Source organism: Lissotriton vulgaris, chromosome 8 (genome assembly GCF_964263255.1).
Source record: "Lissotriton vulgaris chromosome 8, aLisVul1.2, whole genome shotgun sequence".
Taxonomy (NCBI): Eukaryota; Metazoa; Chordata; class Amphibia; order Caudata; family Salamandridae; genus Lissotriton; species Lissotriton vulgaris.
In genome coordinates, this window is record NC_141696.1 from 617,041,996 (window position 1) to 617,064,841 (window position 22,846).

The window sequence follows — 22,846 nt, forward strand, 5'->3', positions numbered from 1 at the left end:
TTATCATTTTGTCATTGACCTCAGAGAAGTTAATACAATTGTGGTTCCCCAGTATCCTGTGGTCCTGACATTAAAATTATCCTGACCATGATTTCAAGGTCAGCCAAATTCTTTTCAGTGTTAGATTTGAAAAATGCTTTCTTTAGAATCCCAATCCATCCAGATAGCAGATATATGTTTGGATTTGCAATAGCCGGTCTGAGTTTTAGATTCTGTCGTGCTCCACAAGGTTATACAGAAAGCCTGAGTATTTATAGTCAGGCTTTGAAAACGCAATTGGATTAATTGGAACTTCCCCCTGGTAATGTGTTGCTGCAATATGTTGACAATCTCCTTGTGGCCTCAGACACTGGAAAAGGATGTAAAGAGGCCACCGTTAAGTTACTCCTACATTTGGCACACCATGGTCACAATATATCTCTCTCTAAATTGCAGTATTGTCAACAGGAGGTCACCTACTCAGGTCACCTAGCTGTGCCCAGGAGCATTAGATTATCCTGAAGGAAACTTTGATACAAAACTCTGGACCCTTCGACATCCCACTCCACGTGGAAGACTGAAGAACCTCCCTTGTGGTCAAGGAGTGACCACCCTGTAAAACAGGCACCATCCAGCGCCCAACGGTTTGCTTTGTTGCAGTTCTTGCCGGAACTCGAGTGACAGAGATCGACAAGACCAGCTTCCCTAGACCTCTAACAGCCCGATCCACAGTCCCAGCGAATCTGAGACCCGTGGAGGCGACGTGGAAAAACTATGAAGCGCTGACCGTGCAGCTCCCGAGGCACCCTCGAAGCTGTGCATTGGGGTTTGAGAAGCCCCAGCCCCGAGCAGCCTGTGCACCGAAGATCTCCCCTCCACACTCATCGAGTGCTGCGTGGGGCCCTTTTGCATTTTCCTGCTCGACACATTGGTACGGTCGCTTGCCAGTTGGCTAGTGGCCCCAGAACCGATGAACTTTGAAATTTACACTGCTAGTCTGGTTGCCCCAGACTGGCCCTCGCTCCCCTGAAAAGGAGCCACCACTCTGACCTTGCTGGTCCGAGTAAGAAGTGATCTTCGAATCCTGCGTGGGTTGCATTTGCCATGGTCTGTTAGCTCTGATCTGGAAGCCGACACCGCCGACAGCGAGAGCTTTTGTGGAACTGCTCGTGCTCCACTCCTGGTCATTGTCGATGCCCCAGAGTCCACGTGGCAGACTCTATCCCCTCTGCTTTCAGGTACTCTACATCTTTGATCCACCCTTGGATCCAACCGGACTCTTTTCTCCTGGCCGCCTGCAGCATCTTCATCTCCAGGCTCCATAGATCTACACGACGAAACCCGACACACTTTGGCACCTATGCACCCGCTTCCTGTGGGTGAGGTAACAAACTAACACCGGTGCTCCTGTAGGGGTTTACACCTCTAGTGTCCTAGTTTTAAGTGTGGTAATTCTAGTCCAGTCAGAAGACTTCCAAAACAGTAACTCGATAACGTTTACGCGCCACTGACTGGCCTCTCCAGACTTCATCACTGCTAGTCCCGAGTAGTCCCAGCGATTCACAACACCCTAGGCCTTACCATTGTTCAAGAGGTGGTACTTATACCACTATTTTAGTATATGGTTTGAGTGGCCACCGGGCCTATCCAAAATCGTGCAACTTTTGAATGTTTAACTGTGCTTTTGTTTAAACGCTTGTGCCTCTGCACTCATAAAGAGTACAGAGGATTATTCTAGTAATAAATACATATATTTTTATAATATATAACTTGTGTGGTGTCCTTTCATTTGATATTACAAGATTGCATATGGTAAAACAGCTGGCTTCACATGCCCTCTTGAGTTTAGACTAAGACTGCTTAGTCCATGCTACCCCTAGGATAGCTTGTCTATAAGGTTGACTTTACAACCACCAACATAAGGGATAGTTTGGACTGATACAAGGTGCCCACAGAATTGTGGACATCTTTCATCAGGCCAACTTCTCACAGTACCATACACCCTGACACTTGTATGAATGTTTTCACAGTCCACAAAAATGTCACATGGTTACGAAATGAAGTACTAGACTTTCAAGGATTCAATGTCATTGAATATTTTAAGTGTTTCCAAGAGCGCAATATCAATAAAGATAAAGTTATGTCCGTTCCTATGATAAATGCAATAGCTAGTTTCTGTATTGAAGAGTCAGGGAATGTTTCTGTCGGACAGAGTCATTATAATTATACCTATCAATTGAATAACACTAGTAGTCCACCCTTGCGACACCTCCGAATGTATATTTTATCTGTGGGGAAGAAGCTTATACTTGACTCCCTAGGGGGTGGTCTGGCTGGTGTTCTCTCTCTTTCCTCTTGCCTCCTGTTTACCTTGCGCCGTCCACTTACCACAAAGACCATAGGTTGCATCGCAGGGATCTTTCCGTGCATCGAGTTAAAGGTGTTGTTAATACAGATGATCTTGATCAATCGGATACCCCCCCTACACCAATTCACCGATATAATGAAGGGTATTCTGCTGTTCTGAGGTCCCATGTTTAATAGCCGCAACATATGTCACCTTGCCAGAGTAGCTGAAGGAGTCATCAACACTACTGCTGGTATATTGACTAATATTACAGCTGAGCTCCAAGCTATGAGACTCATTTTCCTTCAAATGTCATTCTAGCTCACAAGGGTGGAGCATGTTGCGTCATCGGCAGCAGTTGCTGTATGTACATACCTGATAGTGCCCCAACAGTATATTCTGCCATACAGAAATTACACAGACTTGCCTCAGAGGTCTATCAAGAAAATGGTTCATGGTACACTGTGGCTCTGGGGCCTGCTGACTTCATGGGGTTAGAAGATATTTCTTGTCCTTATAGCTATTGCAGGGGTCATCTTTACCCGTTGTGTGTGCATCAATTGCCTCCCCACCTGCTGTACATATTGTGTGAGTAAACTCATCCCCAGCATCACGCTGCCCAAACAGGATAATAAGTACTCCCCCATGATGATGCAAGAAATTCAGTCAATTATATTGATAGACGAGGGAATGTTCGAGTATTAAATAACATTTCTTTCATGCTGGCATTCTCTATATTTTCGTTTTGCAATATGAATAACTATGTAATTCTCCTTTTCCCCCTTAGAATTGCAAAGACCCTGCCAGATAGCAATAAACCTTACAGCCACATATGCTAAAAGGAGGGTCTGTTAGGTTTCAAATTCCCCTTCCCATTGTGCACTTACACATGCTATATTAGGTTAGCAATATGTGGCTAAATAGACACCATTTGTATTTACGTTATGCAACCCACTGAGTTATCCTTGCAACACGTAGGCTTTAGTTAGCTTGGGTGACCCCATTTTGTATTTTGCAATCACTAGAAGACTGCTTGGGCTGTGCTGTGCTTGTAACAGGCCTTATTTCTCTTCTCACTTGCTTCAGCAAAACACTGTACTTCGTTATTATTTTCTCTCCTCCTCAAGGCTGTAATCTGACTTGCTAATAAACTGATATTCTTTCTCTGCATTCCAATCTTAATGTGTAGCTCTGCTCTCATGTTACGAGACGCTGAGACCCGGCACAGTGGCCTTGGAGTACTGATAGGGCGCCCATCTGGCAGGTATTAGCTCATCTCTCTGTACCTACTTTGTTCATGCCCGGCTCAAGCTGGTAACTTTCAATTAGAGGCGTGGCCAAATTCTCCACAAGGGTTAATTATGTATTAGCGTACCTTGGGGCATCAGTCCCCTCGGCAGACATCGTAGGGTGAATGCTTGACTGAGCTACTCTGCAGAGTGTATTCTGAATAAAGTAAGTTTGCCTTCTCTACTGTCTGACCGACTCTTCATTTTGGGTAAGGCACAGCAGGTGGTTGTATATAACCTGTGTGGCCCTAGAGGGCCCGTCCTTCACTCCCTATTGCCCACTGAGTATAAAATACTCAGCAAAATACTAGCCCTCCGCCTCCTACCTTGTCTCCCAAAACTAATTCAAATCGACCAATGTGGATTTTCCCTGGTCGTAAAACATGCCTAAATATTAGACATTTGGGTTAGATCATGGAGACAGCATCTGAACTCTCCTGCAAAACTGGATATATTTCCCTCGACCTAGAGCAGGCGTTTCAATATGCTAAACTGGAAATACATGCTGGCAACCATGAAAAGATATGGCATTCTGAGAGGGTACTTGAGTTGGGTCGAACTTTTGTACACTACCCCAACTGTCCAAGTCCGTACTGGCTCCCGTATATCCCGCTCTTATCCAGTAGCAAGGGGAACAAGACAGGGCTGCCCCCTGTCACCACTATTTTTTGTTTTAACACTAGAATGCCTACTCTTCAAACTCCAAAGAGAGGCTGTGGGCATGGGGATCCAGCTAGGACAATCAACACATGTGGTGTTAGCATTATGCCGATGACCTCATACTTTATATGAAGGACCTAACAGGAGACAGTGAATATGCGTAGAATAGGTTCTAACAATTTGAACGGGTTTCGGGGCTGGCAATCAACGCTAACAAGTTGCATGCATTCTTTATGCAACATAGAGAAAATCCAGACCCTATCAAAATTTGAGATCTTACCTCATTAACTGCCCCAGAAATTTAGGCACACAGATATATAGAACTTTTCAGGCCCTGTTAGAAGTAAACCTGATGAAAGCAACCAGATCATTACGGGCCCGAATCTCTTTCTGTACATCATTACCTCTATCAGTGATGAGCAGAATAGCCATCCCTTAAAGGGCGATGCTCCCACGACATTTACATTTCTTTACTAATCTGCCAATATTGATTCCAGCCAAAATCTTCCGAACACTAGACTCCCTCCTATCGGAACTCATCTGGGGAATGGACGTAAGAGGGTGAGTCTTGCAAAATTGCAATTGAGGCCTGAAGAAGGGGGAATTGGTACCTCTGGCTTTCGTGCATATTGTATGGCTACTCAGCTTCAATGGCTGACATATTGGCTAGCTGGACATAACCTACACAAGATTGGCTACACACCACAAATGCTTAATCAGGGAACACTCCATACACTACTACTTCCTCACACTAGACTACCGCTCACCACTCCCCCTTTGCTTAAAACAGCTCTACTATACTGGAGACTGACTCTACAATATACCAAATGAATTCCCCCATACTCCTCTACATCCCCCTGCTCGGGATACCCACTGCGACTGACCCAATTACTAGATTCAGGATTTCCCAATGGTCACAAGAGGGAGTGACAACGGTAGGAGCACTATTCATAGACGGTACACTAGAGGACCATGAAAACTTCACCCACAAGCAAGGTGTCCCTCAAACATTGTTTGTACTACACACCACCATCTCCCATTATATTAAATGATGCTGGTCTCCGGATGGGAGGGAGCCTACTACCCACAAACTAGTACATGCAGTACATTTAATGGGCGAGGTACGCCACCTAACCCTCTGGTTATACAGAGGCATCAGGGCACAAGCGGGAACATTACTCACACCCCTTCGATAAAAATGGACGTGGTATTTGGGCAGGGAACTAACTGATAAGGAATTGGCTTCCGTACTGTAAATTCCCAAGAGAGAGTCCAGAAACGCTAAATTCAAATATATACATTATATGATCCTACATAGGGTTTATTTTACCCTGCACCGCCTCAATTGTATATACCCAGATGCACAAGTCCCCCGCCCTCAATGTCAGAAGCCTGAAGCAAATGTGTTGCATATGCTGTGGGAATGCCTGCGCTTACTGGGATTCTGGCACACAATAGTGTACCTGGTGGAGGAAACGACGGGCACCTCTGTTTGGACAACAGCAGAAAGCTGCCTACTGGGGCTGCACTGTCGCTCGAAAGGACATAAAGTACGGTATAGATTTGCAGATGTGGCTATTCTCATAGTGAAACGTGCCATCACAATGGGGTGGAAATCAGCCCTGCCCCCTATGCCACTTACCTGGCACGCAGAAATTACTTGCTGGAGGAGATCAGAGAGTGCTATTATTAGAAAAGAAGAACTCAGCGGGTTGCGTAAAATACCCATTTCAATGGAATGGGATCAGATGCTAGAAACATTAAAGACTGCGGACCCATTAGAGCCCACTGTTCCCCAAACTATAATAACACCACCCCCTCTGTTGTGGTCTGAACAACGGAGTCCTTAAGGCACCATACATTATACAACTTCTACCCAGTAGGACCTAGTAGACATATGCCGTAGCCAGAAAATAATACTCATCAATGAGAATACATAACCCTAACCCGGGATTCAATTTACTTGGGTGAGCCAGGAAAATGGGTGGGGGAAGGGAAGATTCAAAGTGGGGTTTGTTAGAATATATATGTTTGGATCATTGTATAGCAGTAAACCAAATATTTAACGGCTGTATATATAACACAGCAAGTAAAGTAAAATGGGCTGCAGTGCTGGAGGCACTCTTGTGGCTTCACACACAGTGATGACCTTTGACTACCATTATTTTAACTGACTTTAGTGTGTTATTTTATACTAGCCTGGATGTACGATGTCCTGCATATGCCTGCTTCTCTTACAGGTTTATTTCTTGTAATCTTGCTGTCTTTCAGTGGGAGCTGTCACGAGGTAGGACTGCCTTGCCAAGAATAGAACGTGTGGGTTGTGCATTTGAAAGCATGAAAGAGAGAGAGAGTTGTGGAATGTAATTTTTGGTCTCGAAGTGCAGTGTTGTGGGCAGTGATGCACAGATGTGCTCGGTGTTGTACATTGAATGATGATGTGTGTGAATCTTTAAGCAGTTGTGCACAGTTGTGCATTGTGCTGTACACTGATGAGAATTGTGAAGTTCTTACTATTGGCTTTGACATGGCATCATGTCATCCTTTTTCCTGGGTTTGCCTTGCTTCAGCTTTTCTGCGTGCACAGCAGCGCTTGCAAGTTGTTTGGGTTATGAGAATTATGAAGTTCTTACTATTGGCTTTGACATGGCCACAAGTAAACCTTTTTCCTGGCTTTGCCTTGCTTCAGCTTTTCTGCATGCACAGCAGTGCTTGCAAGTTGTTTGGCTTATTCACGTTAAAGGATTGCTTTTTGTTTAATGTACTCTGGAAGGCTCAGCAAGCTTCTTCAAGATAAAGGCTGGATCCTGCGAGAAGGGGACATGAAAACTCCTTCCTGCCATGTGAATGTTTGCATAAAACCTGGCCAGTTACTGTAAGATTCCTCTGGCCCAGGGGAGATCTTTCTCGAACCTTCTAGCATGTTTAAAGCTGAGTGTTGCTAAATCAGAAACTAGGAAATAGGAATTTGAGTGGGGGCGGAAGCGTCTACCTCAGAGTGGAACCCTGGTTGCTGAAGCTCTCAAACCCTGACTGTTTTAACTTCTCCAGTCAGGAGTGGGTGAGATGCGGTGTTTGCACCAGGTGATGTATTGATTTTTGGTTATTGCATTGTGATGCTTGGCCAGTGGCTTTGATCATTTGGGGTGTTTTCTTTGTGATGTAGGAGTGAGTTGAGGTACACATCCAAAGTTATCATCTGATGTATATATTCCGTAGCGGAATTACCTTTGAGTGGGAGAATGAACGCGCACTAGCGCACAAACGGCAAATTCGCCTTAAGCGGGAAAACTATTTGCTGGCTTAAAAGGCACTCGGGACGCTGGGATCTCAAATCGAAGGAAACAGCTGTCCCATACATGTAAAACAAAGGCTCAATAGCGCAATTAGAGGTTTCACACAGCAGCGGTAAAAAACCCCGGGCAGACTGACACGGAACGAACAGTGCATCACTCACTCGTTTCAGGAGCGCCGTCTGTCACTTGCGAACTTGTTCTGCCCCTGCCAACCAGACTAACAAACCGATGTCTGAAACGGCAGAACCCATTTGAGAACTGACTTGTTCTGGGTTACCAATCAGGGGCCTCAGGGGAACACACCTCCTTAACTGATAGGCCAGTGTAACCATGACACCGCTAACATGTAAGCAAGCACCGAAAACGGAGGCTTTCTCCCGCCAGTATGATTAACTACCAATTAATGTGATATATAAAGGACAGAATGTTGAAACTGTACTATTCAGGAATATGTTTATATATCTAATGTGTGCCTATGTAAATAAAATAAGAAACAAAGAAATGTATTGTAAACTGCCAGAAAATTGAGTGAACATGTACAATTGATGGGGTGTAACATGTGATTACCATGGAAACTAATGAGTGCCAATTGAGAATGACCATTATGACACATGTGAGAGTTTAAACATGTATAAAAGCGTCATTTTGTTTAGTCAGATGTTAGTGAGCAAGGCGGAGGTTGCCGCCGAAACGCGTCTGAGCAGAAGTTGATATGAAATAAAACTCTTGAACTAAGATACACGGAGTCAGCGCCTTCTTGGATGGTGAAGTTTGGTGTGGTATTAATACTAAGGGCTGGAGTCCTGAAGCCCTACGCTGACCCTCCTCGTTCTGGCTGCACTGTGTCGTAAGGACAAACCTGTGGTGAACTTTTGGAAAAGGAGAGACACACAGTGCCCCCCTGGATCTGGAATAACGAAAAGTCCCGAGAAACCTGTGAAAACACCTGAGACTGGCATCCCTGAGATTGACGGTCGCTGGAGGGCAGTCGGAGATTTCGGGTAAGCCGTGACTCGGTGCGATTAATGGGAACGGGCGGAAGGGAGTGATCCATTGGGAGAGTGAGCCTTAGTGTGGTGGTACTACACGGGCAGTGTATCTGTACAAGTGCATTATTCATTAATCAATCAACATGGCTGCTGAGTGGGAAAAGGAAAGAGAGGAGGCTGCACTGGACATATTTAATGATACAGACACAGGGAAAGGCAATAAGTCCAAACAAAATGCTCAACCTGAACCAAAAGAGAAAGATGAGACCAAGGCATTATTAAATGAATTGGAAAAACTTCGCAAAAAAGAAGTAGCCAAGTGGTGGGAAGTCAAATCATTATCCAGGTATCTAGATGTGAATAGAATACCGAGGGGATTGAGAATATTGGTGGCACCCACCTATGAAGACCCCGACCCTGAAATGCTGCAAATGTGGGCAGAAAACAGTGCCAAATCGTCGGAGAACATGTTAAAAATTCTGATAAAATTTGCAGCAAGCGACAGGGCAAAAATGATAACGCGGATTGAGGAAATCCTAAAAGAACTAGATACTAAAGACAACAAGGATGAAATTGCAGAAAGAATGAAAGAAATTCAAACGAGAATAATCAAACATGAGGAAGAGATCAAAGAGAGGAAAGCAATCAAATTTCAGAGGGACAGGAATGACTATCTGAATGGGAGAATATATACCTTTGCAAAGAAATTCGACCAGATTAGAAAACAACCCCTACAAAAAACTCAAAATGATCAAATGGGGGGGGCAGGCCAAAGTGAAACTGAGTTTAGTTCAGAATATGAAACTGATAACGAAAGCAATCAGGGTGCGGAAGGTCCAACACCAACTCCAGCTGAAGAGCTAGCTTTTTTACGCCTACAACGCCTCAGAACATTGCGCCCAAGAAGTACACTGACTCAGGGAACAGGGCGAGGCACGAACAATCAGACACAAAAACAAAAACAAAAAGCAGGAGACGGAAAGATAGGAGATGGGGAGCAACAGGCTCAAAAAACAGAAAAACAGAAACAAAAACAAAAATACAGATCCAACAGGCGCCGATGAATATTACAGAAAAAGACAACACAGTAATAAACCTTTCAAACATGGAGCTGACCAAAGACGAACTTGAAATCTTGTCACTAGGCCTGACCTATTGCAGTGATACAAACTTTGATTACACACAAACAAGGATTGATCTCTTCCTCTATGTAAGAAAACTAAAACTGCAAAAGTATTTCTACAATGTCAACGCAACCGCAACAGGGGCAGGATTGAGCAGTGAAACAACGAATACACTGAATGTTGAACATATGGAAACACTACAGAACCTAATTGACTTGGAAATGGAGAATGAAGGTATGAATGAGGAAATCACACCCAGTGGGGCAGCAATGAGTTCGGATATTAACATCTGGCAACCAGTGAAAACCGGTTTCAAACCAAAATCAATTTTTATGCCAACAATGCCAAAAGATGGACTGGATCTGTTTGCAGAATACGTAATAAAAGACCTGAAAGAACTCTCCATTTTAAGCACCAAGCAGAGATATAGGAAAAATGAAGATCAGAATAGAAAATACAATGCATTAATGGAGAAAATCAAATCCAGGCCTGACATCGTAGTAAGATGGTCCGACAAAGGTGGCAATATTGTACTCTGGCCATTGGAGATGTACAATGCGGAGGCACTTGCACAATTGCAAGACAGGGAGTGCTATACAAGGATCAGTCCAACCCATTTGGTAGGTATCCAAGAGAAGTACCATAATGAACTGTATAAATGGAGAGGAGAAGGCTTACTGAGCAAGAATGAACTAGAATTCCTCAAAACAGACTATCCAGTAACAGCACAACTGTACCTAATCCCTAAGGTGCATAAAAATGAGAAAGTACCTCCGGGTAGACCAATAATTTCAGCCATAGGAAGCCTCTTCGAGAATACGAGTGTATACATGACCACTTTCTCCAACCAGAGGTCAAAAAACTACCAGCATATATAAAGGACACGGGTGATTTCCTAAAAAAGATATTCGATGTGAGATGGAAAGAGAACTATGTATTCCTAACATTGGATGTCCAAGGGCTGTATACCAGCATTAGACACAAAGATGGACTAAATGCCATAAGACATTTTTTGGGAAAAAGACCTATTAACCAGTACAAGCATACTGCAATGATTTTGGAAATGACTGAGTGGTGTCTCACAAATAATACTTTTATTTTTGATAAATTGTTTTATAAACAGATCCAGGGTTCAGCCATGGGTACATGCTTCTCCCCCAGCTATGCGAATTTGCATATGGGCTGGTGGGAGGAGCAGGTACTGATGAACCTACACAAGGAGACATTGGAGAATAATGTAATTGTTTATAAACGATTTATAGATGACATTTTTATTTTGTGGGAGGGGAGTGTGGAAAGTGCCAATATCTTCACAGAACAGTTGAATGAGAACTCACTAAATCTAAAATTTACTTGCAATGCTAGTAAAGAAAGCATTCAATTTTTAGATGTGGAGCTATTTGTAGAGAATGGAAAAATACAAACACGCACGTACCGTAAGCCCACTGCGGGCAATACAATCCTCCACGCGAACAGCTTCCACCCAACACCACTAAAACAGTCGATCCCATATGCAGAATGCCTTAGGATGACTCGCAATTGCAGCACAAGGGAGGGGTTAACCAATGCAAAGACAAATCTCTTTTCTAGACTGAAAAAAAGAGGGTACACAGATGAGACATGCAAGGCTGCAGAAACAAAGTGTAAATCTAAAACCCGCCCTGATTTACTATTCACAAAAGAAGTGGAGTCTGCGACAACCACACCCGACAGACAACCACCCAGGCTAATCACAGGCTTTAATCGTCACCAAGCCAATCTTCGCAAGATACTCCGAAGACATTGGCCATTGGTTAAAAATGACTCAACCATAGGCAAAACAGTGGGTGAAAGACCACTAGTGTCCTTCAGGAAGGCAAAATCCATGCGACAACAACTGGTTTGCAATGCCCCAGAAATACCCAAACAAAAAGCCTGGTTTCAGTCTCAAAAAGGTTTTAAAAAATGCATGAAATGCAAAGCCTGTATCCATGGCAAAAACACTGTCAGCATCACAGTACCCTTCCGCAAACAACCCTACACTCTGAGGGATCACTATACATGTAAAACAGACCATGCTGTATATCTTCTAACATGCATATGTGGCAAAATGTACGTAGGATCAACCATTCACCCAGTACATGTCAGAGTGCTGCAACATCTCAGGGCAATAACCAATAAGGACCCAGCATATCCTGTAGCGAGACATATCCACGAAGTACATGGTGGTGATGCAAAAGGCTTAACATACTGCGTACTGGATAATGTCCCAAAAAATCTGAGGGGAGGCAATCGCAAACTTGCATTGCGTCGTTTGGAATCACGTTACATAATCTTACTTAATTCCAAAATCCCTGTAGGGCTCAATGCAGATGAAGCCTTAAGTGTACATATATAAAAGCAGTGTCCGCTTCCTCTTTCCCAAGTACCCTTTAACTTTTGGTAAACAGCACACGCGATAAATGTGAAAATTATCACTTATCTCATCACATAGTCATAGCTAAATCTTTGACTAGTTGGCACCAACTCACTCCCGAATGGCACATATGGCACACAGGCAACTCCATTCCGTAGCGGAATTACCTTTGAGTGGGAGAATGAACGCGCACTAGCGCAAAACGGCAAATTCGCCTTAAGCGGGAAAACTATTTGCTGGCTTAAAAGGCACTCGGGACGCTGGGATCTCAAATCGAAGGAAACAGCTGTCCCATACATGTAAAACAAAGGCTCAATAGCGCAATTAGAGGTTTCACACAGCAGCGGTAAAAAACCCCGGGCAGACTGACACGGAACGAACAGTGCATCACTCACTCGTTTCAGGAGCGCCGTCTGTCACTTGCGAACTTGTTCTGCCCCTGCCAACCAGACTAACAAACCGATGTCTGAAACGGCAGAACCCATTTGAGAACTGACTTGTTCTGGGTTACCAATCAGGGGCCTCAGGGGAACACACCTCCTTAACTGATAGGCCAGTGTAACCATGACACCGCTAACATGTAAGCAAGCACCGAAAACGGAGGTTTTCTCCCGCCAGTATGATTAACTACCAATTAATGTGATATATAAAGGACAGAATGTTGAAACTGTACTATTCAGGAATATGTTTATATATCTAATGTGTGCCTATGTAAATAAAATAAGAAACAAAGAAATGTATTGTAAACTGCCAGAAAATTGAGTGAACATGTACAATTGATGGGGTGTAACATGTGATTACCATGGAAACTAATGAGTGCCAATTGAGAATGACCATTATGACACATGTGAGAGTTTAAACATGTATAAAAGCGTCATTTTGTTTAGTCAGATGTTAGTGAGCAAGGCGGAGGTTGCCGCCGAAACGCGTCTGAGCAGAAGTTGATATGAAATAAAACTCTTGAACTAAGATACACGGAGTCAGCGCCTTCTTGGATGGTGAAGTTTGGTGTGGTATTAATATATATATATATATATATATATATATATATATATATATATATATATATCTTTCTGAACTCTTGCAGGATGTCCAGTATATTTGCTTGAGTCTTATTTCATATTATTTGCTGTTTGTTTATTCGTCAGTATTATTCATGCATTATATTTACCAAGTGTGTAATTATTGTTTGCAAATAAACATATATATCTCTTTGTGTATTTGAATCTTGTGCATTTGGCATTTGGAAAATCCTTTCCGTTAGAGAGCATTGTGTAAAATTAAACCCCAAGACTTATTCTACGAGAGAGAGTCCTTGCATTTTGTAAAATAAAACGTTTTTCTAAAGGTGCTGTGTTAAAGTCTTTGCTGTGCCGGGTGCTGGGCACAAGAAGTGTCACTACACTCTCCCAAGAGAGGCAATGGGAGTCAAGGTTTGTAGACAATGGCTTGCTAGAACAAGCATCTGAAATGTAATAGGTCTCTCATTTACGCAAGTTTGAGCTATTGGCATAGTAAATGACAATGCCTTTTGTCAATGCCTTTATGTTTTGGTTTTTAAAACATAGTCATTTACCATGCCAATATCTTAGGTCTTTTATTTGAGAGCGTTTATTGCATTCTAAATGCTTGAAGGCATTGCCGAGTTGCCCCCTTCTGTCTCACATAGGGAGCTCTTCAGGGTCTATTTGCTACGAGTTAAATAAACGAGCCTTATGGTCACAAGTGCACACTGAGATACCCTCCTACAGTAAGAGAAACTGATTTAAGAAAATAGTGCTTTTAATGCATGAATCTTTTCTGGATTCACATGCTGTGCATTATTACACCATCTAGTATTTGGGTTCGGAACTACTGCTGGGTCTCGTGGCTCAGTGGACTAATGCCTCCACTGCAGGTGCCTGTGTTTGACCTCATGGTCACAGGTTCAAATCCCGGCAGGTCCACTCAGCCTTTCATCCATCTGAGGTCGATAAAACGAGTACCATTGAGTTGGGTAATAAGAAACATCTGTTATTAAGCGCCAAGACACCTCTGGGTGAATGTGCGCTTTACAAATACACATGTTATCCTATGTAGTATTTTTTTTTTTGGGTGGGCATTGACATACCACCATTTTGTGTCCTTCTGTGATGGCGACGTGCTTCGTCTGGAAGCTCCTACCTTTTGTCGCCATCTTCAGATTCTTTTTTTCTGCCGTTGGGTCTGGATCATCACGGAAGGAGCTCCAAGGATTTGAAGAGAAGAATCCACAAAAATTGAAAAAAAATTAGTTCTATAGGTCAGTGAAACTTGCATTTGACTTTCCGGTCGTCGATTCCAGCATTCGGAGTATGCCAAAAGGTGAAAACAACAACTTCGACAAACAACCGGAGAATGTGCAAGGGGCTCCCTTAGCAAAGTAATGGATAAGACGCCGGTCAAGTTCTGCAAGCATTGCCCGTCATCATACTGTGGGGAAGGGCGCCATTAAACCAAATGGCATGCTGCCAAACAGAAATTGGAACTTCCTGTGTTCGATACGGAGCGTACTCTTGAGGTACGGCAGCTGGAGTGTAGGTGTGAAAGACACCAGAAGTTCCATCAACCGCAGGAAACATGACCCATGAGTAGAATAACTCAAAAGGCTACGCTGCTTCAGCAGATTCAACAAAAACCACTGTCATGCCTTTTAACCCCTTCGATGCTGATGACGAGCTGAGCTTGTCATCAGCTACGGCGCTCGCATGCTGATGACGAGCTGAGCTCGTCATGTAACGCGGGGTTTTTGAAAAATCCAGCACACAGCGGGAAAACCGCTAGCGCGCAAGGGGTTAAAGAGACGTGGAAATCCTGCAAATGATTTCGCACAGTCACACAGCTGTGTACTGGGATATCAACCGCCATATCGACACAGTGTAAGATAAGTACAACGCAATGTAAATGCACAACAGGGTAGTAATTCAAAAGAAAACCGTATTATATTATCAAGCTTGAATAGACCTATGTAACTATAAGTAAGTTTATCCCTAAACCTCTGTCATCCGGAAACAATAGTGAGGGGGTCGTGGACTAATACAAGCACTATTAGAGAGTCTCACAATAAGACCACACTCGTTGGTGGCACAACAGAAGAAGAAGTTCCCTCAATGGCCACAATTTTTCATTACAGGTATGCATCACATGATTTATATTAGAGGTGACAGATACACAACAGACTTTTTATTTTATTCAAAAAATATACGAAATTTTTAATTTTTTGTTTTTAGCTTTCAAGTTTATATATCATTCATTTGAATTAGAATTCATGAAAAACATGTAATCACAATATTAACATTTCAAAAATAATTTCATGGTTCATACAAAAAAAGAAATAAAGTGACAATAGCTATATGTGAAAAAAACAATTTATACCAATACATATGCCCCTGATATCACACAACCAATCACAACAAACTAACACATTCATACTCTCATTACATACACATCCACAACGTCTGAAAAAGGAATCTGGGTATTAATCAGCAGGGAAACCCCTGCCAACTAACGAGTCTCAAAACTGAGTGTGAGACCCCGCACTATGGTCGACGCGCGTTTCGGCGGCCATGGCCACCTTCCTCAGGACCTCTTCCAGGCAGTCAACACCCACATGAACAGGGGACCTAAAAAATGTAGTGAAAAAAAATATATATACACTGTCACCATAGATATTCTAAAAACAGGGAAAAAAAACCAAACCAATATACAAAAGTTATTTACATAGTTAAAAAACTTTTTGGACACTTGAGCTCTACATGCGACACAACACAACCCGAATCCTCAGTGGGTGTACATGAATCCTAGTTTATGGAGAACTGAAAAAACATTTAAAGAGTACTAAATACAAATACTGATGCATCTTACTCAATGGTCTAATAGTATGACATACAGTTCAAAAAAGTAGAGAAGACAGGGGTCAAGAAACCAGGCAAGTTCAGTAATAGTTGGCATACATCAAGATACATAATGGATGTCCAATTACTTACACTTAAAAACCATTAATACTGCTTAATTCCCAAAGAGCAGTGTCACCGGCATGAACCACGTAGAGAGGTAACTCAGAAATTTATCAATATCTAAAAAAGGGGCGAGCGTACTAAATAAACTGATAAATGGAATAAGTGAACAAGCAAGTTATGCTTCCAAAAGATGTGCATGCCTTACCTATATTTGTAATGTGGGAGTCTCTATAGATGTCCAACAAAATGATAGGGAGGTGATGTCGCAAATCCAAAAGAGCAACTTGTGATCTGTTATTCAACTGAAATAATAAATAGCAACAAGGAAAAGAAGATATAATAAAGTCCGTATGTATCCTCAAAGTACCATCTAGTACTAATAGTGTGTTACCTATACGAGGGACCCACCTTAAGATCAAGTTTATTATTCTGTTCTATGTCCCCGTGTAACTACTTTCGATTGTATTGTATTATTGAGAAGAGTACAGGTGGACTGCATCTCATATCCTCAGAAGACCTAAAGAAATAAAAAAAGAGATGAAATCTCAATCTCTCTATGCACCGTCAGATGATACAGGAACCAAAATCTACAAGGGACTAGTTCACTTACGGGGAAGATTTAGAAAGCAAGATATTAGACACACGGACAGTATCAATGCCTTCAGAATGTGCAGATTCAAACAGAAAGCAGCTACCTCCGTTAGTCTATTCTTATCGAGCATTCTCAACAGTATGTACGCACATGGGCAAATAGAGAATACTTGTACGCTCACTACACTTATTAATAGATGTTATCAGATAATATAAATCACTTTTAGAGGGGGGGAGGGTAAGACATGTAAACGTTTGGTCAAGCGCGGCATAATTAACGACTCCAGGGCGTGCGGGTTCAATCAAAAAGCGGCTGCCTTCGTAGGTTTATCCGTGTCAAATATTCTATACATGTTGACGCCTATGAGTTAGTAGAAAAATAATCACTGCCCTAATGCATAAATATTATTGGCTAACGAAAGTAACTATTAAGCAGAAAGAAATATTAACCATGCAAGCGTGTGGACAAGCGCGGCGCAGTACAAAGTATGAAGCATAATGCTGGTCGCGTAAGGGAAATGGAAGAAGGAGGTCATCTCAAATGCATATATCTACTTATTGCAGCCTCGCACGAAGTGCGGATCAATGTAGACTAAGCGCCACCGGACATGTTTTTAAAATATCGCGAGACGGCGGAAGTCTCGCGATATTTTGACAAATTGTCGAATGTTGAATAATTAAAATAAAGAGAGGACTCCCGATTACAATCTTTACAAGCAATCGCGGGTCTCCCGGTTTTAAAATGCCAAGAGGTCAAAACAGGCGCCATGCTGAAGAGATCTGATCAATGCCGATACAACGGGTAATACATCCTGCAGAAACACAGTTGTATATGATAGGAAACCACAACATTACCTTGTCTATAAAACCCATTAAGTTCCCATTTGTATTGATGATAAAGCGAAAGTAGGAAGGGGGATAGACTTTCTTATCAAAAGATGTCAATTCGTCAAAAAATGACGAAAAGCGAGGTATGGCCATTTAGAGGGAAAAATAAAGACGAAAGTGGCAATAGGGAGAGGTAAGGATAATATTACAAAATAAAATGACATCACTGCATCTAGTATGTAAAAAATACCTAACGAGTGAGTGTCTCACTAGAGACAGATAAGTTCTGGTACTGCAGACATTAACCTGTGGACAACACTGACACATACGAGAGCAGGGCATAATAGTCCTTAATAAATACACAGTATCAAGGCTGAAATAACAGAGAGCGACTGTGTGGTGTAAATTGGGCACTATTTTGTGATATACCATGAAATTTCCTCATTCAGACCACGTTTGACGCAGTCTAAGTGATATATCCAAAAAGTTTCACGTTTCTTGTGTGTTGTTTCTATGAGTTGACCTGATCTTGACTGCACTTTCTCTAAGATTGACCATTTAATGTCTTGCTCATTGTGGTTCATTTTCAAAAAATGCTCAACTAGCGGTGCCATCATTCTCTTTGTTCTGATGGCAGATTTATGTTCGCTAAAGGGTGTGCGAAATTCACGGCCAGTTTCTCCTACATATGCCAACCCACAACCACAGAATAGAATATAAATTATGTTACTGCTACAGCAGTTTGTCAGATGACGAAGTTTAATTTCCTTGTCATTATATTCAATGGTCTCAGATGTAATTGCTGAGTCGCAAGCATGACACGAACCACATCTGTGGTTTCCCAAAATGACAGGAAGTCCCGTAGTGGAACGTTGGCCATCTGAAGGAGACCTTTTGGTCTGGCGAGTATGCACCAGCATATCCCGCAAGTTCTTATTTCTTCTGTATGCTAGTAAGGGTAGAGGCATAGAGGGAACATGCTCGTCTGCATTCAGGATTCTCCAGTTTTTGTTTATAATGTTCCTGATCTTGAAATTCAGGGTTGAATGATTTATAACACAGGTAATCCAATTGTGTTTCAAGCGATTGGACCCTTGTAGTAAGGCTACTCTATCATAGTACTTAGCTCTTTTAAAGGCGTGTCATACTAGCCGATGGGGATAACCTCTCTTGAGTAGTCTATCTTTAAGCTCATCTCCATATTTGTGGAAGGCAGCCATATCCGTACAGTTACGGCGAATCCGTAAAAATTCCCCAAATGGGATGGATTCCCTCTGACAATTGGGATGGTAACTGTCAAATTTTAGGATAGTATTCTTGGCTGTAGGTTTCCTGAAAAGGCTAACTTTCAATTGTCCGCTGGTGCCCTCAATGCTGATGTCCAAAAAGTCAACCTTGTTGTTATTATGGTTTACTGTGAATCTGAGATTTGGGTCACTGGCATTGAGCCAGAGAACGAACGCTTCCAACATGACAACTGATCCACTCCAAATAAAGAAAGTATCATCTATAAAGTGTTTCCAAATAGATATATTTTCAAAAAATGGGGCCAATTCATTGTAGATGTTACGTAGTTCCCATTCACCCATACACGCATTAGCAACACTGGGGGCACAAGATGCTCCAATTGAAGTGCCTTTAATTTGTTTATAAAGAGAGCCATTATACTCAAAGAAGTTATTCAAAAGAACTACTTCGAGGCATTGTAAGATGAAAACATCGTTGGTGGCACCATGTTGCAAGGATCCTGCCCATACACAGAACTGTGCACAGAGACCTAGGACATCGGTGAATTGTGGTGTGCACAGAAACTCACCTCAGTGCCTAGAAAAACCCCAACCAGCTAGCGTCAGTGTCCCATTAGCTCTTCGTCCTATAGCAAAGCAACCAATGATTAGACAACCTAGAACATGCAACTTAGTACAAACTGTTCCTGTCCATGTGCCTCTCTCACTTCTGCCCCTCCCACCAAAGACGATGCCAACACTGATCCAGTCAGGACTCTTAAGGCTTATTATTTGAATACCAGATCGGCGGTGGTTCATTCACATGAACTATCGGTGCTGTTAGATCTTCACGCACCGGATCTCCTCTTTTTAACGGAGACATGGTTCTGTGATGACTCCCTACCTACGCTGCTAGCCACTCTGCCTGCTTCTTACTACGCCCTTCGAGCGGATCGCTCTCCTGGCAGAGCGGGGGGCGGCGTTGCAGTCATTGCCCGATCTGACCTTCCATTTCAACTGCTCTCTCTCCCCGATATTGCTACCACTGAGTATCTCGCTATCCGTACTACGTCCACTTCCCCCCCTCTCACCTGTGTGCTCATTTATCGTCCTCCCCAGTCACCTCTACGCTTTCTCCCTAATTTCCAGGAGGTACTAGCCACCCTCGCCGTTAATAATTCCTCTGTGTTACTACTGGGCGACTTTAACTTCTGTCCCTCTGACCCTGCAGAGTGTCTATCTTCCAGAGAGTTCTCAGACACACTGTTATCTCTTAATTTTGTCTCCCATGTATCCTCCCCAACTCACGTCAAGGGCCATGTCCTGGACCAGATCTGGTCCTTGAACTGCCCTGTTGACTCCCTCTCTATTTCTCCCTGCACTTGGTCCGACCACCATCTGCTTTCTTTTTCTCTTCCTCTTAGTTCTACACTTAGGGTCCCCCTTCCTAAAAATGTTTGGGTCCGCTCGTGGAGCAGAATTGACCCGGCGAACTTGTCTGCCCTTTTAAGTGCTTCCTACCCCGCCCTTCACGGTCTGTCCACCCTGGCTCAGGCTAACACCATTGAACAGTGGCTCTCTTCCGCCAGCGAGTCTATCGCTCCCTTGAAGCGATTGACTTCCAAACGGGAGAAAGATGCCAATCGGTGGTTTACCGATGACCTGAAATCCATCAAACTATCGGTACGCCGTGCTGAGAGGGCCTGGAGGAGAAACTACTGTCCCATCTTAAGAGCTGATTTTACCACTCTATTAGCCCAATATAAGAATGCTATTTTGGCCGCTAAAACAGCCTATTTCTCCTCCAAGATCCTCACAGCCGAGAACCAATCTAGGGAAATTTTCTCGATTGTTCAGAACCTAGCCTTTTCAAATCGCACCTCCCTTAAGCCCTCCCCCTCCCAGGCCCTTTGTCACTCTTTGAACAGTTTTTTTATTGATAAGATCGCCACCATCAAAGCCAAAATCCCGCCACCTTCCCCGTCTTTTGTTGACCCTCAGTGCCCTCCCCCGCAAGGACAATTAAATACTCTTCCCCCCCTGACTAAGGAAACCTTTACATCACTAATCCCCCTTGTAAAATCTGGCTCTCCTCTTGATACTTGTCCCGCTCACATACTTCGTCACATTTACACCACCTGCCCTGATCCCCCCCTTCACTTTCTTAACAGCTCCCTTTCTCAGGGAGTTGTTCCCAACCCTTTGAAATCTGCTATTATTTTACCTATCTTAAAGAAGCCTGGCGCGGACCCCTCGATCCCTGCCAATTATCGCCCCATCTCTCTCCTACCATTCTTGGCTAAGGTGCTCGAGCGCCATGTCACCAGGTCTCTGAGCACCTTCGTTGAAGAGAATGGGGTATTGGCTTCCCGTCAGGCTGGCTTTCGCCCCGCACACTCCACGGAGTCCGTAGTCCTTTCGGTCCTTGACAACCTCAGGGAGGGGAGGGACACCAATCAATTCCAGGCATTAGTCCTCCTCGATCTCTCTGCCGCCTTTGACACGGTGGATCACACCATCTTACTCTCCCGTGTCGGGGCGGCGGGGATCGGGGGTACGGCCCTGGTATGGTTGTCCTCCTTCCTGAGGGACCGCACCCAGGCGGTTTGCCTGGGTGACTTCTCTGCGGACTTGCGGAAGGTTCAGTACGGGGTCCCCCAAGGTTCCTCTCTCTCACCTCTTCTGTTTAACCTTTACATTTCTCCCCTTATTTTTTCTTTAGAACAAATGGAGGTCACCGTATATAACTATGCGGATGATCTCCAACTTGTTTTCAACCTCTCTTCATCTTCTGCCTCTATTTCTAATTTCCAGTCTACTATGATTTTTATCCGGGACTGGATGGATTTCAACCACCTGAAACTCAACCCCGACAAGACCGAGTTGGTGTTGACGGGTGGTTGCTCCAGTCCCTGGTCTCCACTTTTTTGGCCCCCTTCCCTTGGTCTCCCTCCGGTCCCCTCTACCTCGGTCAAAACTTTAGGCATCAAACTCAACTCTCACCTCACCCTTCACTCCCAGGTTAGCTCTGTGGTTTCTTCTTCCTTTCTTTCTCTCCATACCATCCGCGAGGTCTCTCGATTTTTCACCTTCGAGGCCTTGAAGCTGATCGTCCTGGCGATGGTCATCTCCCGCCTGGATTATGGCAACGCCCTATATGCAGGCATACCTGCATATAGTCTCAGGCGGTTGCAGATGATTCAAAACCAGGCGGCTCGGTAGGTCTTTAACCTTCCCAAATCCTCACATGTCACTCCCCTCCTGAAAACCTTACACTGGCTCCCGGTTCGGGAACGTGTCCAGTTCAAGCTTGCGACCATCACCTACCAGGCTCGACTGGGCACGGCCCCAGCCTTCATTTCCTCGGAGATTGTCCCCTACCTTCCAGCCAGGGAGCTCCGATCTTCTTCCAAATTTCTGCTGACAGTTCCCCGGTTTCGTCGGAAAAAGTGGGGGGGTCAAAATTTGCGACCCTTGCCCCAGCTCTCTGGAATTCATTACCCTTGGAGCTTAGATCCCTTACCTCATATTCCCAGTTTCGTAAGAAACTTAAAGCTTATTTTTTCAGTAAAATCTTTATGTAGTTCCCTTTCCCCTGTCCTCCACCCTTTGTCCCTTGTGGAGATCTGCCAGTTACAGCGCCATGAAACCGCTGGTGAAAGAGCGCTATATAAAACTTTTAAAACTCAAACTCAAACTCAATGGTGGTAAGTGAGAACACTCTTTCTTTATACTCTCATACCAGTCCACAACTGGAGTAAAGAAGAGACACGGTAAGGTTAAAATATTTATTTTACCGACGTGATCTCAGGTGCAGTATTGTAGCCAACATAAGCAGACATATGATTAAAAATAATATGGTCAGCATTGTTACAATTCCATAAAACACAAAAGGAGAAAGCATATTATAATGCTGGTGAAAACAGGTAGTATAGCACCTAGTTATTACACCCTCCCTATATAGGAACTATGTTTTTAAACTACAGAAGGTCTCTTGGACCTGTGTGGGGGACCCCATTACCTTTCCACTCAGTAAGAGTAAATCACATCAGGATCAGCATGTAGCTCTCTGCATCCCTGGAAACGGAAAATCTTCCAAGTGTGTGAAATCATGGTGGCTGTGGTATAATAAAGGCGCCAGAATC

General features: G+C 43.5%; 1 pseudogene; it reads right to left on the minus strand.

Moving 5' to 3' along the window:
- Nucleotides 1-17,888: 17,888 nt before the first annotated feature.
- LOC147697810 (uncharacterized) lies at nt 17,889-18,947 on the minus strand (annotated as a pseudogene).
- Nucleotides 18,948-22,846: the final 3,899 nt, after the last annotated feature.